The sequence below is a fragment of the Lagopus muta genome, chromosome 12 (assembly GCF_023343835.1).
Source record: "Lagopus muta isolate bLagMut1 chromosome 12, bLagMut1 primary, whole genome shotgun sequence".
NCBI lineage: Eukaryota > Metazoa > Chordata > Aves > Galliformes > Phasianidae > Lagopus > Lagopus muta.
This window is the reverse complement of record NC_064444.1, coordinates 10,475,305-10,496,778: the sequence shown is the minus strand read 5'-3', so window position 1 is coordinate 10,496,778 and position 21,474 is coordinate 10,475,305. Positions and strand designations below refer to the sequence as shown.

General features: G+C 36.2%; 1 long non-coding RNA gene across 1 annotated transcript in view; it reads right to left on the bottom strand.

Annotated features, from left to right (window-relative positions):
- LOC125699394 (uncharacterized) overlaps positions 1-21,474 on the bottom strand; it is a 323,127-nt gene that overhangs the window by 29,260 nt on the left and 272,393 nt on the right. The window contains exon 17 of the long non-coding RNA XR_007379529.1: positions 19,542-19,684. This is a non-coding gene — a long non-coding RNA (uncharacterized LOC125699394). The remainder of the gene's footprint in view (positions 1-19,541; positions 19,685-21,474) is intronic.

Here is a 21,474-nt window from a genome sequence, read left to right as displayed (position 1 = left end):
CAGCTTCTGTTTAATGGTATTTTTGTTTAGAAGTTCTTAAAATACATTTATTTCTACAATTCACAAACACCTTTTTGCTAGCAAGATGAAAAATGCTTGAAACAGCTGTTAGACAAATTCAGTAAAAGAACTGAACAAATGTAAGTTCTTAGATTAGAAACCAAAAAATGATGCTCAAGAACATGCAGCAAGATTTGTACAATCAACAGAACCTTTTTCTTGCATAGTGCCAGAAGAGACTGCAACCAAACTCAAAAATCAAAATAAAGAGGGAATCTGCGGAAGATACATGTGCACACTGAAACACACACATAAATTGTGTCAGTATATCCCTAGTCATACAACAAGAGGGAATCCTGTGACCTCTAGGAGCAAGATTAGAAAAGAAATAGTGAACAAGAGTTTCCGTTATAGTCACATCTAAACGTTAGCTCTAGACTCAAGAAAGGAGCACTTATATTTACTACCTGGCTTGTGTTGCATATGGCCACAAAGTGCTCAGTTTGAAATCATGATAGAGTTTGCTTCCAGTTTTCCTTAGAAGTCTTCCCTCTTTCTGTCAAATGTATTGCCAATGTACTGCCATGACTGTCACTCAGGCAAGCCTAAAAGGCAGTCAAGGCATGACAGGATCTATTTTTGACATTATGTCAAATATTGCAGATGGGCCAATATCGAATCTTAGCAGTTAAGGCAGCAGTGGATGCTGTATGGCTAAGATGTGGCTTAGGACAAGTGTAGGTAGTTGTGCAGACAGCTGCAGCCCAGCTGTGCCTGTCTGTGGAGCCACACAACTGTACACATGCCAACAGCGATTTGGAACCGGCATAACCACACTAGAACAAGACTGAAGCAGAGATGGCAAGAGTATGGCAGACCTGCCTGTGGCCATGTGAGTAATCCAACTGGCTGACTACTCTCCTGTGCTTCAAAAGAGCCAAATGCCTGAATTAGGACTAAAACGTGGGCTCTTTTATTTAAAAGAGAAATTAAAAAAAGAACAAACATTTGCTTTAGGAAACCAATAGCACCCAGACACATAGTAATGAGAGAACCTATGGTGGGAATAATTGTAGGAATAATTAAAATATTACAACAATGATAATAAAAATAATAATAATTTAAAAACACTTAGGAAAACACACATTTACCAAGTAAATAAGAGAGGTTTTTGAAAGTCTCAAATAATTAACACAAATCAAAACCCTCTGGTGTTCCTTCTCTCGAGAGGGATTTGAGACTGAGGGACCCAAGAGAATACAACTGATGAAAAGGAAAATATTCTGATCTCCTGGCTAAACAATGTGCTTTGTGTAGATTTTCATTAAATATTTTTAACAAGAAATGAACATAAACTTATAGTTGTTGCAGGATGCTCCCACAGCAACATGATAAGAACGTTATAAACATCCTATCAAAAGCTAGAAAATTCAAAGTTAAGGTAGATGGTCGATGCTTAACATATCTATTATCCTCTTTACTGTTAATAGCAATATTTACCTACACTGCAGCACTGGAAATATTTTCAGAAGTAACATGATGAACATGAACTGAAAGGGAATGTTCACATGGGCTACATCATGAAGATGAAGGATTATACACTGCTGTGCTTTTTTTCCTAGAGATATCAAAGAAATTAAATCTAAGAAGGCTTTCTGATTTTTTTAACCTTGTTTTCCTCCTTGTTTTAGTTTGCTAAGAAGAACTGAACTTGCCTTTTGCAGCATTACAGCATGCAAGTTCTTGGGTCACAGAGCTCCTATGAACTCGAAACACCTCCAAAGTGAAGGGTACCAAAGCTGGGCTAAAAATTAAAGTTTTATTTTATGGAAAGTACAGGGAAATGCTAAAATATTATCATCTTTTTATCCAGCTGCTTGAAGTCTTTGCATTAACTACAATTAACCTTCTTCTGCAGACTTCTCTTATGTACTTGCTGCACTACACATACAATAAACATACTGAAACCTGCATTCTTACTTGTGCAGCAGCTGTGTTAAACCAAACTATGGATGAAAGGCAGCCATAGCTTGGATCCAATCGGGGTAGATTTTCCTTCTGAAAAGGCTTCCATTACTTCCATTCTCAATCTCCAGGACACATGATGGCTGAAAGGAGCCTTACCTGGGCAGCTGCCAAGTGCTTTACTCGGTCCTTCAGATTTAGCCTGAACCCACAGCCGCTTTTGCAGTTCCTCTCTCTGAAGCTACGGCAAACACAGGTCAGATGCAGGCTGGAATCTAGATTTTGGATCTTCAGTGTAATTTAAAAGCACTTTTAAAACTGACTTAACCACCTGCTCCACTATACAAATTCTCACTGCCTTGCAACTTGCTCAACCAAATCCCAGACAGCCATGCTTCAGGAGAGCTGGCAAAGCCATGCAGCCTTGGTTCCATCTCCCTGTATGCAGACTGTCCTGGAGAAGATATTTTAAAGCAGTGGCCCTGCATTGCCAGAGGCCACCTCAGGTTCCGCGCTGTAAGTACAAACACTATGCAGATGACACATATCTTAATATAAATAAATACAATTAAATCTACTCATTTATTTTCTGAAAATCAGAACAAACCCACAATTTTTAATGAAACTAAATGTCCACACAAATGCAGACACAGCTCCCATGCAAATCAGTAGGGAATTCTGCTCCTGCTTTCTTTTAGCTATAGAGCTGGGGTTCCTGCTTGGATCTCCCAGGTCCCGGAATTCTACATTATTTTGTCAGTATTATTTGTCAGATGGCTGAGAAACGTGTTAAGAATCTCCCATTAAAGATAAAAGGATATGATCTTGAAGAAATACAGAAGGCTGATTCTGTTTCCACATTGTCTCTTAAGACAGTTTCTTTTCAAGAATTGAGCAGGTGTCTAATATCAAACTCATAGGAGTTGTCAAACAAAATATCAAGCCCTATCCTCATTTTTACATTTATAGTTTGATGCAGGCCTTTAGGCAGTTCCTTTTCTAAGTATATTCTCTCATAGTAGAAGAACAAGACTTTTGCTTGTGTATTTATAGACGCAAATAAGATGTTGCATGTTGTGATAATTCTTCTGTATTTTTCAGGGACTTTTCTTGAAATGTTTGCCAGTAGGTTATAGCTACACCATGTGATGTGGCAGTTGCTAATGTACTGTAACTATATTCTCCTGGTGAATGGCAGAGTAAACAGATATATAAAATATGCATAAATGTCGGTACATCTGTTAGAACTTCCCTAACACTACAAGAAAATCCAATCCTTTCTTCTAAAATTTTCTAACATATTTTTCAGTCTGCCATGAACATGCGTATGAACAATTTAATACATGTACGGCAGCTAAGGATTCTGTGCAAAGTGCTGATACACCCTGAAAAAAATCTTAGTTTTGAGTCTGAAAAATATTGAATACAAACTCTAAAATTGCAAAGTATTTTAGTGCAGAGGCAACAAATTACCACATAAATAGTAACACAGTATAAAAGTACTTTTAGCATGAAAGCCTAATGTGTCACAACATTAAACTTCCCCATATCCACGTGACATAGATAAATTTCATCTTTATATTAGAAATGAGTGAACAGAAATATTTTGCTTTTCTTAAGAAATCACTGTAGAAATTTGTAATGAAATCCTGGCAATATCTGCCATTCTTACAAATATAAAATGGCTTTTTGGTGCTCAAGGAAAAGCCAGAGCACTTTCTCTTTGAGCACCAAGCCTGCATTTGGAATACTCAACCTCTTTTTCAACTGGAAAATCAAAAAAAAATAAAGTCTTAAATCACATACTGTACAAGAACAAATATTTTGACAATATATACAAAGATTGACTAATGTTCTTAAATTCCACTGATTACAGATTATAATTCAATCCACCTAAAAGGTGTTCACCATTATGAGTTTTTATTCAACAACAACTGATCCCTGCAAAAAATGTCCTGACTTTAGGAGACACAAGTCTGTGTCACTATACTTACCTGCTTTATTAGTAGCCCAAGTTCTTTTATATCCATTTTTACTTGGTTTCTTCCTGCATTTCAACGCATGCTATGCTACCAATAAGCCAAAAAAGAAGCGATTAAACATACAAAAAGATCTACAGATAAAATGTAAAACTTCAGAGCGATCATTACAAATCCTCTTTTTCATTTTAAGTGCTGCTATTCTAGCACATGGTCCCAGCCAAGAGATGCAAGAAAAGTTCAGAAATTGCATAATTTTCAGTCTCTGTAATGCATTTGCCTACAAAATGCATTTTTAAGGGTAAACAATTTGACAATGTCAGTGGCTCATACAGTAGAAACTTTGTCACACTTTTTCTTCACATCTAAAGATATTGCCACTTTTGTATTTAATAATATTTGATGTTTATGAAACAAAGGCTAAAGTTTAAAATGACTGGGATACCTGGCTCCCTTGTGTGGCCATATAGCACATTTTCCGTTCATTTAATGATTTCTCACCTGAGAAAAAAGAATATATGTCATCTGAACTCTGTCTTATTTCTGAAATATAATGGTCCTGTGCCCCGTGCTACAAACAATGGAAAATAACATTTGTGTTTTCCAGAATAGGTACCGTTTTCTTTTTCAGTATCCATTTCTGCAACAACAAACACTACTTCACTAATTAAAGCAGTGATACGTGAGCAGCAATAGCGCATAGAGAAGAACTTCCAAATACTGACATGTGATTTTTATCTCATATTTAAAAGGAAACAAAAATCACACAGACACAAAAATGCAACACCCTGACAACCCACAGTTAGACGTGCAATTTCTGTACAGATAGTTGTTCTCAGAAAGACATAACATTCTAACATCTTTTTCATCTAGCACTGATTATACAGTATTGGAAGGCTAGCATAAGATATTAAGAAAGCATATTTTATTTTCTAAGTTTCACATAGTATACTTGATTATTACTAGTATCATTCCTCCTACCTAAGACTCTGAAAACAGACTTGTAGTATTTTGGTTATATATCATTCCATGATAAATACATCAGAAATCAATGCTTTGCCCTCCCTGTTTTTTTTTACACACTAATAAGGAATAACTATTTCTTTATTCTTACTTATCATTTAGAACAAAAGGGCTCAAGAATATTTATATTAACATTATGAATTGCATTCCTTGAAGTATTAGATAGGAATGTTTTTTAAAATCCATATTTGATCTGCCACATCTCTTTAAAATTACTATATGAAACATACATGGGAATATTCATTTCCTATTGAAAGCAATGTAAGAATTTTTATTTAAAAAGAAAATACAGGTCACGTAAATTGTACTAAGCAATCCATTTCAGAAAGTATTAATTCTCTTATAAGTTACATTTGAGATTTAAAAATATATGTATTTGAGGAAAAAACAATTTGCCAAATCCTACTTCATCACAGCACTTCTCTGACCTTAGGTCACTATTCTTGCTTGAGTTCTGCACATTACCAAGGCAAATCAATAAACTTTATGGGTCAAATTTGGAGTAACAAAAACAGATACAGTTCTGCTGAAGTTAAATGAATTGTCCCTGCTTACATCAATGATAAACTTTGGTTTTTATGGTGTATTAAAAAGGAGAAAGAGAAAATGCTAACAAAGGTTTAAGTTGGTCATGCTTCATATGTACTTTGTGTTAAAACACCTGCTTTTGGGGTTTAATTGTAGTGATGTTCTGTAAAGAAATACGACCTTACAGGGCATTTTCAGGAATAGAAAAGTCTATATATTAAAAGGCAGCAAATGATTCATAACTGCTTAGCGGTCAGGCCTGTGGGGCCATGCTTCCCATGTGAAATTTTTTTCTGCATTGCAAACTCTTACATTAAATTGTGATAAATGAAGAGCGGAGGCTATTCATACAAATCAATGACTTTAGTGTATGTGTCATTAGCCTGAGAGATGCAGGCAGCGGTCACTACTATAAATCATGTGATGATCTGCTGTCTGCGACTCGATGCAAGCAAGCAGATGCATTAGGAAGGTTAAAGAATGAAATTAATCTGTGCATTTCCTTTTTTTTTCTTTTTAAGTCACCTGGTCATACGGAAAGAATTAAAATCACATGATCCAAAGTTAAGCCAGCTACAGAACAGTAAATTGGTTAAGTTAGATGTCACCTTTCAACTTAAAGTTAATTAAATATTAATAGGATTAATTTATTCATCATCACATGAGAAGTAAAATATATAGAATAGGTAAAATCCACCAGTGCTCCTCACACAGGAGTAGATATTATTAATTGCTTTTAATGCAGACTGTGGCAGAAGACGACGTGCAAGAGATCAAGCACACTGCAAAATGTGCTCTGATACTTTTAAGTGCAGCATATTTCTTTCTTCACATTTTATAAATCCAGTGTTTAGTAACCCATGGCCATGCTCGCCATCCCAGTACCTTGGAGCGGGTTATGAATATGAGCCAGGTGGAATGTATTATCGATGATAGAATGCATTTCCAGATATCTGTGACTGGGAGTGCTAATAGTGAGAGTATGCAAAAGGGGTCAGGGACAGTAAAAAGAGATATGGATAATATAATTTTAAAACAGGAATTAATGAATTTGGGAAGGCTATATTTGATATAAATGTTAGGCCAAAGCCTTCAGTCTTTACTCAGTACTTACTCAGGCAAAACCCCCAGTGTCTTCAGTGACAGATTTCCTGGGATGAAGACTAAATATGTCCCAAGAACCAGATTTGTCCCTTACACTTACAGGAAGAAATTGGGAAGAACATGCAGGAACCCCTATCCCATACTGCACCCTTGGAGGTCCTGCTGGGTACAGCTCACCTGACAGCTCTCATACACATCTCCTTCCCTCCACTGCCCTCATTGCGGTCCAACATTACCAAGCAAGGAAAAAGCCAACATGTTACATTTGAACTGAACGATCTTGGAGGTCTTTTCCAATCTTGGTGATTATGTGATTCTATGTTACCAAGGAAGGAGGTACAGAGCAGGGCTACCAGCAGTCAAGCACAGGAATACCAACACCCAGCATGTTTATGCATAGGCTTGCAGTGCTTCCAAAGTCAAGCAGTACATTAGTGAGAACTCCAGGATTTGATCTCTTATAAATAGCACAGAGTGCAGTAAGGAATCTTGAAAAACGTTTTAAAAGAATCTGCTTTGAGCTAGCGGTTGACTATGGGCACAATCAAGTATGAAAGCAAATTAATGACTGAAGTGGCTGCATTTTAGAGGTACTTGAAGCAGTCCATGTGCATAAAATAGTGTAGAACACCTTTACACTTATGAAGGGCACTATAAATCAATAAAGTATAAGTTTGCCTGGACAGTGATAAGATAAGTATTGCATGTGCTTAATTCACTTAGTTATCCTTCCAAAAAAAAAGATAATACACTCTATGTAGACATATTTCAATTGAATTGATAGTAGATCAGGACTGAGCAAGCCTGGAGACTGAATTACTTTTATACATCCCATCAAGTATAAGGATGAAGTTGCAAGCAAAATCAATGTCAGAAAGGTCTTACTGCCTCCTATGATAGCATAGCTATTATCAGTTGCAATGAAATACACTAAAATTAAAACTAACTATTAAGAAATAAATATCTATTCTGCTACGGCAGAAACCTTCAGCAAGTTAAAAACTAATGACCTTCATTTGTATATCTAAATTCCTAAAAGACACAAAAAGCAGAAAATCTGCTCCATGTAATTGTTCAGAGACCAAAAAACAATAGTAATTAGACTTACCTACTAATGGTGGCAAAAAAAATTGCAGTCAGTAGATTTAAAATTACTGTAAGCTGAATCCCCCAGTAAAGACAGTTTCTTGTCTTCTGGTTGTTCTCCTAGGACTTAAGTACTACACTGACTTTGTACATGTTTCTTTACATTTGTTATCATTACATTTAGAACACACATCATACCCATGTTTTAAGTTAATTTCTCCACCAATTGGTTCTAACATTGCTCCAGATTGCCATCTATTTTCTAGTCATTCCTGAAGCAAGTGGGAACAGTATTTTAAATCCAAATGAAACAAGCTGTAATGCAAAAGTAAAAGATGGCTGCCCACTTTAAAATCCAAGTGAACTTTCCAAAATTTATACTCTAATTGTGTTTTAGGAAACGCAAGGAAGTTCTCAAGAAGTTCACGTGCAACATGTAAAAGTGCCCCTATATGACCACCTGAAAATGAAACAACAATAATATTGTGTGGATGAAATTGCTGATTCCTTTTGGAGCAAATCCATGTTTCCTTTTTAGTTACTAATTCCTGATTTTTATATCACGCACCACTTCTGAATAAATGCCAGAAAAGAGGCAAAAGCTCTCTAGTCAGTTGTTAGCTTTATACTGTACGTTTAAATTGTGGCTTGATAAGAAACTTAACTTTAATAATTTTTTTGAAAAAATATTTCTTACAAAATCAGGCGCTTTACTGTAATGCTCGATCCCACCTCCAGCTAATTTGCTTGTTTTAGGTACAGCTGGGGAATATACTTTTTGTTATGTGACTGTGCCAAGCTCCTTGCAGAAACATGTGGTAGCCATAGCACAAATCTCCAGTATCTCTTCCTTTGTGCTGGACTCCATCATACTAGATACTGATTGCTCTCATTTCCAATTAGCTTCAAAGTGAAGGTGCTCAATATCCTACAGAATTAGTTCAGCTCCCTAAGTACGTGGGCAATAAGTTCTTGCTCTTATAGCCTCACTAGGACCCCTCATGAGGGCAGGAACTGTATAACGAAAGGCAGAAGACAGAGCCAAAAGCTGAAATACCAATTCTGCCTCCCCCAGGTTGCAAGAACCCATTTCAGGGGCACAAGAGCTGGTAAACTTGATGTTCCTTTTCTGGTTGCGTCTAAAGCACTCTGATGAATAGGTGTTGACATTGTTAACCAAATGTATTACCAGCAGATTACATCCAAGAACCTGGATGGCTGCAGAAGGAGGGCAATGCAGACCCTTGGACTTGCTGTATCGCCCAATTACTACACAAAAGACTAAAAGATGGGGTCATGGATAAAAGTGAATAAATGTTTCTAAATTCTTATCTTAAACACACTTAAGCTTAAAGCTATTTAACTGAGGATTTAAAAGCATGTATGCTTTATGAAGCCGTGGCTACCTGCTTCATTCTCTTGCTCTTATTTTTGCTTTTATCCTTTTAGTCTTGAAGAAGCCTAATTAGAAGCTTGAACAGGGCTCTCTCTCCCTGCCCTTAAATCAGTAATTGGCTTCAGTGCAGAGACTGTCAGGAAATTAACACATCACAACATGACAGCTGTTAATTTTTTCTCCTTATTTGTCATATGAATCACTGCTGATTTGCCAGAGTGCATAACAAATTAGTGGTCTGTAATCAGCGGCCTCTCTCCTGTGTGCAGCACCTACTTATTTTTCCCCTTTTCTCCTGAAGTCCATTACTTCACTGCTTCAGCAAGAATGACTGTTGCTAGGTGTGTCATTGTCAATAAATCAGAATAAGCAAATGCTAAAAGCGCAAGAAGCTCTTTAAACTTTGATGAAGGCTTTTAGTTACATTTTTAAACTTACACTTGGAACTCTTTTTTTTTTTTTTTTTTTTTTTTTTTTAAATTGTCGCTCCCCGGCATAATATACTGTCAAGTCCTCTGGTTTAGTCTTAAGCCTTGCAATCTTCACAGTGTACAGTTGAAAGTATGATTTGCAGAAATTAGAAGATATTTTTCTGAAGCCAATTCTTAAAGCTGTAATGCCTGCTGTTGACCCCAGACCAATAAATAACAATCAGACAATGCACGATGAGATTTTCTTGTTGCCTTGAGTCATTTTTACCATATTTATGTAGAATAAACCCTATTTAATGTTTAGGTGTGCTTCCCACACCAATAAAAAAATACGTTTAAAAAACTCATAAGTCCAAAACACAAATACAAAAATCCACAAAATATGGAAAAAGTGAGCTAAATTCTAGCCATTTAGACAGAAACAGAATGCTGTCTGAGTATTTCTGTTCCCCTTTTTTTGCAGTTTGTGTGATGATGGTTGTGAGAACATCATGCAACACTGCAAGAGCTGGAACATGTATCTGTGAGTTCTGCTGAGACCTGGTGTTCAGATGTCAGTTTAAGAAGTCCACTTATTGGTTCATGATTTCACCAGATTGGAAAGACTTTGGAAATAAGAACTGGAAAAACAGACCCCTAAATTATGTTAGGTATGTACATACCTGACTGAGATGGATGCATTATGTATTCAGTATCATCCCAAATATATATCAGGAATATGTTATATATTTCCTAATTTGTATTGAATCTTGATTAAAGTACACGCTCCCTGTAATTTTTCTGTAAGTGTTCAGAGAATAGTTAATTTGATCTAACATGAATAAACAAGCTACTTAAGAGCAAGGCCAGTGGAAGATGTGGGATCCTATCATCCACAGTAAAGAGCTACATAACACTTTGTATACAGCCTGCTTTTAAATTCAAACACTCCACCTCCTCCCTCCAAGAATACATGACAAAAATATTCTGTGCTGCAGACAGCACCTGAATGCCAGTGTTTCTGAGGAACTACTCCATGCAGCTCTGATGTAAGCAAGGTCATCGTCACAACAGGAGGAAGGGCAGGGGATCCCAGCTCCCAAAGGTCAGGCTTGTAAGGTGCTGGCCCTGATCCAGTAAAGCACTTACACACCTGCTCTGCATTTAAGGTAAGCGTGTATTTAAGTGTCTCAGAGACAAAGTGCTCCATGCCTTACAGCGCTGTATGCATATGCTTATGAGTAAGATTTATTTCATGTTCACAGACATCACACAATGAGCCAGTATTCCAACTCTGTGGGCACTACTACAGTTTTCAGTAAGACTGCTTGACAATTATAATTTTAATAGTTCAAGGTCTCTTCATAAAAATTTTACCTACAGGAATTTGGTGTAAATATAGTAAATGTTCCTACCAATATTAAAAAGATTTTTTCATGAAAATATCTATTTTAAAAATCTAACAGTTTGGATTTCTTTTTTCAATAGCAGATGTATTTTTAGCTACACTTTACATTTTAAAAACTGTAAGTTTTAACTACTTTCAGGACTTTAAAATAAAGCTTTGATATTTCCATTCTTAAATAAAGTTCCTCCTTCATTAAGAAAAAAACAACATATTTCAAAAATTTTGTTTTTCTATTCAGCTTTAATACATATGTTTCATTTTTTGAATATGCCTTGGTTTAAAAGCACAACCTTAATTTTGTATTTACATTTTGGAATTAATTTCCTTAGAATGACCTGAAATTAGGGATTATAAAGTGTATGTATTACAGGCCAACTCTTCCAGCCCTTTTGAAATGCCACTATGAAGCGAATCTCAATACTGAATAAAAGGAGTTCCTTGACCTGCTGTACTACCAGCACACAGAGGGACTGTATTAGGCATCTAGAAGTCTTTAACAGGGCTTCTGTAGCAGACAGCCTTTGTGTAGAAAGGTCACAAGTGAGCACTGCTTACTGAATCCATAAATTACTATTTTTTTTTTAGCTTCAACAGATTCTGCATGTCAAAAGCAATACTAAAAAAAATATGGTTTACCAATATGTTTCAAAATTCATTTTCAGCAACAAACTGAAATAGAAGAGAGACAGTAAAATCAAGTAGGAAAAAACCATGAAATTAGAATCACATAGGAACATTGACAAAGATTGAATTACCTACGGGTTTTAAAACATCACGTCATTAGAAAAATAATTGCACAACGTATGACAAATATGAGGTCACTGTGTAGTTGTGCAGCATGAGTAGATTTATTTGCAGTTCATCAGCATTTCTGGATGTACCATCTTCAAAATCTGCCATCACTAATCAGAATTCAGAGCAGAGCACATACCAGTTATGCCTGGTCAGAAAGATCTGAAAAGTTACAGGCAACACGGCAGATAGGCCTTACTACATCTTTTGGTGTTGGGTGGTCTGTCTTTTAGGACGAGACCCCAAGCTGTCCATCAGGGCACTTGTGATGCTGATACTTCCTTAAGTGTCTTAGAATTGGAGTGACAATGTTTGTTTGCGGTTCTTAGAGGCTGACCACTGTGGTGATGGTTAATAAATAATGAGCAGGAGGAATTAAAGCAAGTATAGTAGACTTTGTATTCATTATTAAACGGACTTCCTGCTCCCAGGAAGATTTCAGGAGCCCATTATTAGTGGTTTCAAAATTAAAAACACTGGATTTGGCAGCGACTATAAATATATAGTGAACCATCATCTATATTTAAATAATGGAATGAGATGCTCTTAAGGTCAATTGACAACAATAGGAAACTTCACTGAGAAACCTCCAGCTGCCACTATTTCCAGGATAATGAATCTAGAGAGGCATTCCTTAAAAAGTTCTGAAAAGCTGAAAGAGTAAAAATAATAAAAATAATAATAATAAAAATTGGCAAAACGTACATGCAGAAGCATTCAGAGAAGGAAGCTTTTCTTAAGGGATGTAGGCAGGGAATAGCCATTAATTATTTCTTATTAATACATCAAAATTCTGAGATTCGTACCAAAACACTGAGAAGAATTCAGTGTTCCAAATTACACTGATTTACTCAGCCACATAAACTTACATTCCAGCTCCCTAGATGCCAAAACTGAAGAAAGCCTTAAGAAATACACACAGTGAGACTTACAATCTCTAGACCTCATTTTCTCTTCTTTCTCACTCTAAAAATTCCACAATAAACATTTTCATTGATTTTTATGAAATAATATTTAGATGTTGGTATACATTTTTATAAAAAATAAGTGAGGAGTCGGATAACGATTTCAGGAATCTTATTAGGCCAAAAAGGAAGAATCTTTCCAAATGGAAGAACTAGGTTTATTCAAATATCTTTCCAGGCCTTGCCATTCAAACACTTGAAATCCTAACAGTGTCTCACCTCATTGAAAAAGTGAGGGTCATCTGTAAGAGATAATAAAAGGAAGGACTTATTTCCCTGCTTAATCTCCATCAGTAACAGTATTCGCTTTTTTTTTTTTTTTTAACTACATTAAAGTTCTACAATGGCCATAAGAAGTGCACCAATAAAGATAACTACCAGGCACCTAAGATCAATGACTTAACATCAGTTTAACCTTTTCCAATGACTACTGGTAATTAGTACGAGAAGAAGCTGTTTTGTGTATCAGTTCACCATAGCATTTCAAAACACCTTTTCTGTTTAACAAACATATCTATTTCTCTTATAGTGTGCTGAAATATGCTTAATTACAGTGCCATTAATTTATAGAAGTCATATTGTCCATCTGGGATTCTCCAACTGTGGAAGAATATTTGCAAAATTGGAGAAGAGTATTAACACCTGTCAGAACGTAAAAGATGGGCTCAGTCTTCAATTAAAGTACCGCCAAACATTTCTTTCTTTCTGCCACAGCTCTTTTTAAGGTACAAAGCAGAATTTCTGCTGTGAGGAAAAATAAAACTAGAAAACAAAGACAAAGTCCACTGCAGTAAGTAAAATACAACACTGGGGGGGGGGGGGGGGGGGGGGGGGCAAAGAATTGTGGTGTAAACCAAAACTGTAGAGGATGAAAGCAGTTTCTAATGGTATATCATCACCATGACAGTTGCCTGTTGACGTTGGTTCAAGTTGCTTACACTTGATACCATTTTGGTAAAGTAATATAATATTCCTTCCCACCATTAGAACCTAAAGCAATCACCTGAAAAGGACCAAATTGTCAAGTAACACTGCAGGGCAGTTAGACATTCCAGAACAGACTAACAGACTTAGGCAGGTTCAAATCCTGCTGATGTCATTCTTGATTAATCACCTAACTCAACTGCAACTATTACAAGGGTACATTACACAGTCTGGATGATGCTGCAAAGGGTGGATCGGGATATAACTGGCCATGTGGGAAGATACACAGTCCCTGGCAGGGACTGCAAGCATGGAGCCATAAAGCAGGTAGATGAAAGAACGTCACAGCTATGAAATCAGAGTTCTCACTGTGCTTGACTCTTAGCTTGTCTAATTAGTAAAAATTAAGAGTCTAGGGAAATGCAAGCTACACAGGAAGAAGGAAACGAGCATTACTGCACACTGGAGTTTAAAGAAATCTTGTGAGATGTTTGGTTTAGGACAGAGATCTTTGATATCCCTAAAAATGCCTTTCCATTAGGTGTTCCTAAAAGGGGTATATGTTAGAAGACACCTGGAAGAACCTATACAGCTACAAAACTGATGACTACACTACTTTCTAGAAGAACAGGAGTTGCATTTGTTTACCTCTATGTCAGAAGTTTTCTGAAATTAAATTAGCATTTGTCTCATAAGACATAGTAGAGCTGAAAGCAATAACCAGAAAGCACCAACATTGATTCTATCCAAGAAGTTGGTTCTGAAAGCAAGCAACAACAGGAAAGAAAGAAAAGGAGGTACCGTGCAAGTTATTAAGCAGCTTTATAAACTAAAACAGTATGATCTACTTCAGGGAAAATGGTGATTGCTGCATTATTCAGAGAAAATTGCTGAGTTCTTTTCCACACTACAGAATCTCATATTGTATATAGAAAAAAAAAGAGAAGAAAAAAAAAAAGAGAGAAAATTGTGCTAATCCTAAAATCTGGAAGCCAAAGCTAAGGAATTTACTTTAAGTTACAGAATGTATAGTTATTAAATGACCTACAAACATTTTGTTTCATGAGTGAATGTTTAATCTAGCACAATACTGTTCCAAAGGAAACTGTTAATAGTAACATTTTGTAGCAGTTGTGTGCATGTCCCCACTGGACCTCTAAATGAAGTCTGTGCAAGGACTGTAAAGGTAGTAACCCTGCAGCTACGGCTATAATTATCAGGATTTAATGGTGTTTATGAATGACTTGCTATGAGTCAAAGGATAATAATACGTCTTATTAAACATTTATTCCAAGTTATTTTTATAAAACTTTACTCATTTACGTGCTACCAATGATTGTTGTTTGTTTTTTTTTTTTAATGAAACAATAGAACAACAAAGAATAGTTAATCTTAAGAGAGAAATCCTAGCACAAGGTCATTTTATGAAAACTCCATGTAAGCAAACAAACAACATGTGATAGAGCAATTGAAAGTGTAAACCTAAAAGTGAAAAAAAACAACAAAACACAAACCCAAAAGACAAAAGTTGAAGAGTTATCCTCTGAAAAAGAGACCTTTAGTGCCATATAAACAATGCTAAAATCTAGTTTGGATTTCTATCCACATTTAGATACTGTCTGATTCACTAAGATAAATGACCAGAGATCTTTTTAGCAGTTAGAGCTAAACATGATCCAAGTGGCTCTACAGCCAAATTGGCACCTGTGAATGTTGGAACACGGCTATTAGATCAACCACAAACCTGAATAAGCTAATCTGGTTCAAGATGTATCAAATAATTCCCAGGAAGAAAACATTTCAAATGAAAGTAACACAGAGAATCTTTTTCTTTACAAACCTAATAGCAATAGCTAATCATCACCACATTGCAATATACTAAGAACATAAAGAAACTCTATCAATTCTAGGCTATAGGAAAAAGGAAGCGGGGAATCAAAATCCTCTTCCAAATTTTCTTCAGTTACCATTAGTGGTTTACATCCAACACAGCAAACCTAGTCTGATATTTCCATACTCCATTCGCTCTAAATTCTACTATCTCGCAACGTATTTAAAACACCATATAAAATCCATGTATCTTAAATAGTTAAAGACATTCTCCTCTAGAGAATGCCTTCAAATCGTGTTATTCTACCATACATTTAAGAGAGACGGTGCTATGTGAACATCAGGACACAGTCACAGAATCACACATTCACACGGGTTGGAAGGGACCGCTGGAGATCACTGAAGTAGGTTCCCTACAGAAGGTAGCACAGGAAAGAGTCCAGGCGGGATTTTGAATATGCCCAAAGAAGGAGACCAAAGCCTCTCTGGGCAGCTTGTTCCAGTGTTCTCTTACCTTTAAAGGAAAGTTCTTCCTCATTTTGTATGGAACTTCCTGTGTTCCAATTTTTGCTCATTGCCCCTTGTCCTGTCACTGCACACTGCTGAAAAGAGCCTGGACCCCATATGTGGAGATAAGATCATCTCTCCCCCAGCCAAAACAGACCGAGGCCTCTCTGCTTTTTCTCAGAGGATAGCCAAAAGATTCCTAGATTCTGAACATGTACACTACTTACTTATTATCAATTTCTAAGCAAGTTAAAACTCATAGCAAAATTAAATATAGTAATTATTCAAAATACTCACAAATGTCTTTGACTTGTGTTTTACTTATGGTTATCTTCCTAAGAAGCTGTTAGTGAAACTTTGAGCACTGCAATGTGGCTAGTTAAGAGGCCTGGTGTGGTTTTGTTCTCTAATTGGACCATTCTGGCAACCAGTTCAATGCAAGTTTTGAGCAATTTTGCCTTAATGTTTTGGAGTTCACAGTGGAGCAGACAGACTTGAGAATCAGCATTACTATAAGAAGGAACAGTGAGGAGAAGTGAAAGTGAGAAGCAATGAACACTAATATACACTAACAAATATATGAAATCCTATTTTTATTTGATGAATATGTGAGAATTTATGATTAAAACAATTCTAAGAAATATTATCTGAAAGCAAATCTGTAAAAAGAACACAAATACACTCAAATAAAAAATAGTATTTGTACAAATGAATAAGAAACTTTTTCCTCAGTTCACTCAGTTCTGATCCTTAGCTAACCCTCAAAGACATGTTGTTGTAAGGGTTAATTAATTAAAGTGCACAGAGATGATTATTTGAGAGCTGCTAGGTAAGTGTAAAGTACTGTTACTATAGGTTAATATTTTGCTCTCAGGGTACAGCCATGTTTGACACCAAGGCACACTACATTCTGAAACACATATTTTCAAAGATCAGGGCGTTATTCCATTTTCAACAAAATAAATGGGATGTTAAAGACCCACACAGACACAGATGTATGAAATAAAGCTATCTCCTAGTTATATTAGCATGTACCTCTGTCTTCAGTTAGCCAATCTGTCTTGCTTCTCATGCAAGCATTTGCCTTATGGTTATAATGTCAATTTCATTAGGTCACCAGTTATCATTAGGTCAATTTCATTAGGTCACCAGCTAGATCACTGGGATCTAGCCTGGGAATCTTCACTGTCACTGTTCTTTATAGGACCAACCACAGGAAACAGAGAATCTGTAAAAGCAACAGAGTTCAAAAGTGGCAAGAACCCACTGGCTCTCATGGGCAACACGCAAGTTCACAGGGACTCAACATTATGCACCACAGAACACCGTAAGCGCATGTTTTACTCCAGAGAGAGCATATTTGAGCCACTTCTTCCAGACGACACTTTGTCACTGCCATCATGTTCAATCAGACTCCTGTTCATAGGACTTCAACAGCTTGCTAAGAGCTGTCTCATCTCTGCACAAAAACCTTGATCCCAGCTTGACCCACTCTACGTTTATCTGACATGAGATATGACGCATGTCCAAGATGACAACTAAGAAGACTGAAAAAAGCTTACAATCACTTCTATCTCTCTGCCACGCTGTCACAGCTGCAGTTAGCAGAAGCAACTATGCTATTTTTCTCATTACATAAAACAGGAGGAAGTCCAAGGCTTCCTCGTTGAAGCCCACAAGACTCTAGAACATGCTCCTCATAATCCAAACTGGCCCTCATTTGGAGCCTCTTCAGAGACTCAGCGGAAGACATCTGTTTGATTAAGAGCTTTGAGAGGCAAAGGGATGAAAAACAATGGTGAGTCCCTCTGGAACTTCTTATAGTTTAATCTAAATGAATCGACCATGTAATTAAAATTTTCATGCTTTTAGAGACTTGGGCAGATGCATTTATTATTTTATATCTAACCAAAGAAGGTTTAGAGTTGGATTTGAAATCAGAATTCTGCATTTAGGATTGTTTGGACTTGCTCCAGGATAACTCCACACGACAGAAGAAAACCAAATGTGAAGTATAGCTATTGTAACAAGAATTTTCTTTTAAATACTATAACGAGAATCATAGTCAAATTTTAACTATATAGTGGAATGTGTGAATTGTGAAAGCATGGGTCCTTTCCAGTGTGGAAGGAATTTTTTTAACTGGTGCAGCACACAGAATTAAGAACACCTACTAAGATCTCATTGCTTTAAAAAAGATCTGAATTACACACCTCCTATCTTGCCTTTTTCTCAACAAAGTAAAAGAATGAATGTTTACCTACTTATGTTTATTCTTCTCTACCTCTTTACCAGTTGAGGAGAGCATAAAGAATTGCAGTACAGAGAAGCACATATAGCCCTATGCTCCTTTATTTCTTCGTAGAACAAGTAGCTCTTGCAGCAACTACTACTAGATTTTATCTGGGGCCAGTAACAGCTGAAGGAAACCCTGATTAGACATTAAGCCCCTTAAGGTGCCCCTCATCTGTCTCAAAGGCTGCTGTGTGTAACACAATAAACATAGACATGCAACATTACTAAAAGCCAGTGTCCTACCCTGTCCTCCTCACTAACAGCCAAATAATTAAGGTTACTTTCCTCCAATCTTCATGTTAAGTTTAGCCACAAATACCTGATAATGCATTTTTAATAATAAGGAGGATCGACCTGTAAATATTTCAAACTTCTTAAGAATTAATGTATGAGTGATAACACAAATTGCTAGGGCCTGATGCTGATAGCAATTATGCATGCATTTAATGTATTTTTTTTGGAAGTTCATTATGAATTGTTACATTGCATATTTTCTGTTCACAATCAATGAAAACACTCAGAAACAGTAGAAAAAAATAAGTAAAAAATAAAACAAAAGAAAAATACAGTCTAATCTGATGGAAAGGTTCCTATTGCATTATTTTCTTGCAATGTAGACTATGGGTCAACTCAGAGTTAATTCTACTTTTATGAAGGTACACATCCTTAGCTCTAGCGCAAGAATAAATTAAATACTCTATTCATGAAAATGCTAGAGCAAGATTATATCTGAACAACAAAGATATTTTTAAAGCAATAAAATATTAAACAGATGCCAGTGTTTTCTTAGATACATAAATGGCCTGATATGGAAGACAGTCAGGTAATAGCTTTGAGCTGTGAATGTTTGCAACAAAACGTGAAGTCATATAAATCTCACTTGGATTGCATTGCATTACAAACTCAAAATGCAGAGCAGGCCTGCTGAAAGAGCTGCTAAAGTTCACAAATCTTTTCAGAAAGTCAGTGTTGAGTTGATGTAGGCTGATTTATAGACTTCATTTCAAATTATGAGAAAGTCCAATTTTTGAGGCTTACGGTTTAAAAAGAAAACCTAAGTTAATGTTACAGATTTTCAGCAGTTGTTCTCAGAACTGAGTGCTGTTCCTAACTGAAGTCAAAATATTCTAAGCTCTTTTTAAGGAAATTTAATAAAACAAAACTAACGCATTTTGCATATTCTGGCAGAATTTCCAGAACAATTTGTATGTAGTTATTAGTTGTATCCAGTACATGTAGAAATTAAGAACTGCAGCACTAGAAGTTCCAAACTTAGATACCTATAATCTGAATTTGTAGAGATATTGAAGAACATCACAATTCCTTCACCTCTATTGTAAAGATGGAGAAAGATGCAGTCAGCAGGTTCACAACTGTCTATACTGAACAAGAGGTGCAGTTCCCCCACAGAGCTTCCACATGATTCACAACCAAGGGAATTTGTTCAGGTCTGGCCTCTTTACATCATGTCTCTGTGGAGTAAGAAAAAAAAACAAAAAATGTCAGTGGGTTCAGATAAGTAGGAAAAAAAACCTAAACATTGTTTGGACTGTTCAGTGACGACTCTTCATCCATACAATGCTGAAAAAAGTTTCACACAATGCTCCAATGCTTTACATATTCACACACTTGCTTAAGTGTGGCATCATGGCACAATCATGGCACAATTATTTTTTTCTTTGCATGGTCCCTAAAATAGCTTGTCCCGGAATGCTTTTTTGCCTGTTTCAAAGTAATTGGGTATCTCTCTTTTAGAAAGCTGCACTAATAATCCCCTCAGGACTTTCTCATCCCTCTAATTTGTGAATGGAGAAGTAATACAGATCTCTGTGGATAGAGATTTCTGAGATAGAAAAAGATCTGCTTGGGAACCTATGTCTCCTTATCAAGTAACATGTAGCGGAAATGATTTTAGAGGACTGTTTAATTCTGCACTTAGGTGTTTCTCATTATCAGGCTCTCTAGCTCATAGATTAGTAGCAATTTTACTGTTCCAGAGCTTTTGTCATTAACAACATACCACCTCCAGCAACCTCTGTTAGTCAATAATAATAGCTTGTTTAAAAATAGCAGCATCAACTTGTTTGCACTGTTATTATCCGTGCATGGCTTATTTCCCCATAAGGCTCAGGGATGGAGCACAACCTGCCTTTGCCTGGCCTTCCCTTCCCTACCCGCCTCTTTGTAAAATATGTTTTCAGAGCAGCAGAAGAGACCGAAGCATCTTTAGCAAACACCAGTCTGGTAATGTAATTGCAATGCGGCTACAGTCCTCAATATTAAAATAGAGCAACTGGGAGGAGCTGTATATTCATTTGTCAATAAAGTGTTACCACACATTTTATTGAGGGATGTCCCTATTTTTCTTTGATGAAGATGTTGTGTAGCTTTCACCTCCACATAAATCTGAGTGATTAATTTAGCATTCACAGTTGGAATAAGGAGATTCAGGCCAAATTCCAACCCAACCGTTCAGCATCATTTCTTCGCACTTCAGACTTAGGTTCAGCTATTCAATTTTATTATGAGGTGGTTTTAAAAACAAATAGTTAAGTGAATGGAGGATTTTGTAGTGTTGTATCTTTCCTTTTTTACTAAGTCTTTACCCTGCAGCCTTACCACTAGCACATTCAGGTAAGTGCTCTTGTTTGTGAAGACGGAAGGTGATTCAAAAGACACTGCTATGCAGCATAAAGACAATCCATTACACTGGCCTTATTGTATCTCACTCTGTAGATTAACATAAATAATTATAGTAATACTGCACTGCATTGCAACGGAATATGCTTAGAGCTAATTGAATACAAAATTAATATACTTTTTATATTTCCTCATGAATTACAGTTCTTCTGTTTAGTGACAGAAACCTAGAATTAAAGCACAAGAAACAATTAATGTTATAATTATGTGTTCCTAAACTTATATTCAAAAGCATTGGCAAATTATTGTCAGAATATTTGCATACAAGCCAAACAATTAAGTTGTCAGCTGATTCTATTTCTGCCTCTTTTTTTTTTTTTCCCCAACTTGCTAATGTTTTTAATCCATGTTGTTATCAGGGCCAGTCATAACTTTCAACAGTATTGCACTGCTTAATTTAAAATAGCATCAGTGGAGAAACACCACCTAAAATATGAAGAGAAACATATTGATATTTTTAATATATTTCTCTTAATCTCTGGGTACATGACAGTTCTAGGGAAGAATTAGCAGACATGGAAAAAGAACGGTAGTACTTACTGTCAACTGAGAGCTGCAGCAA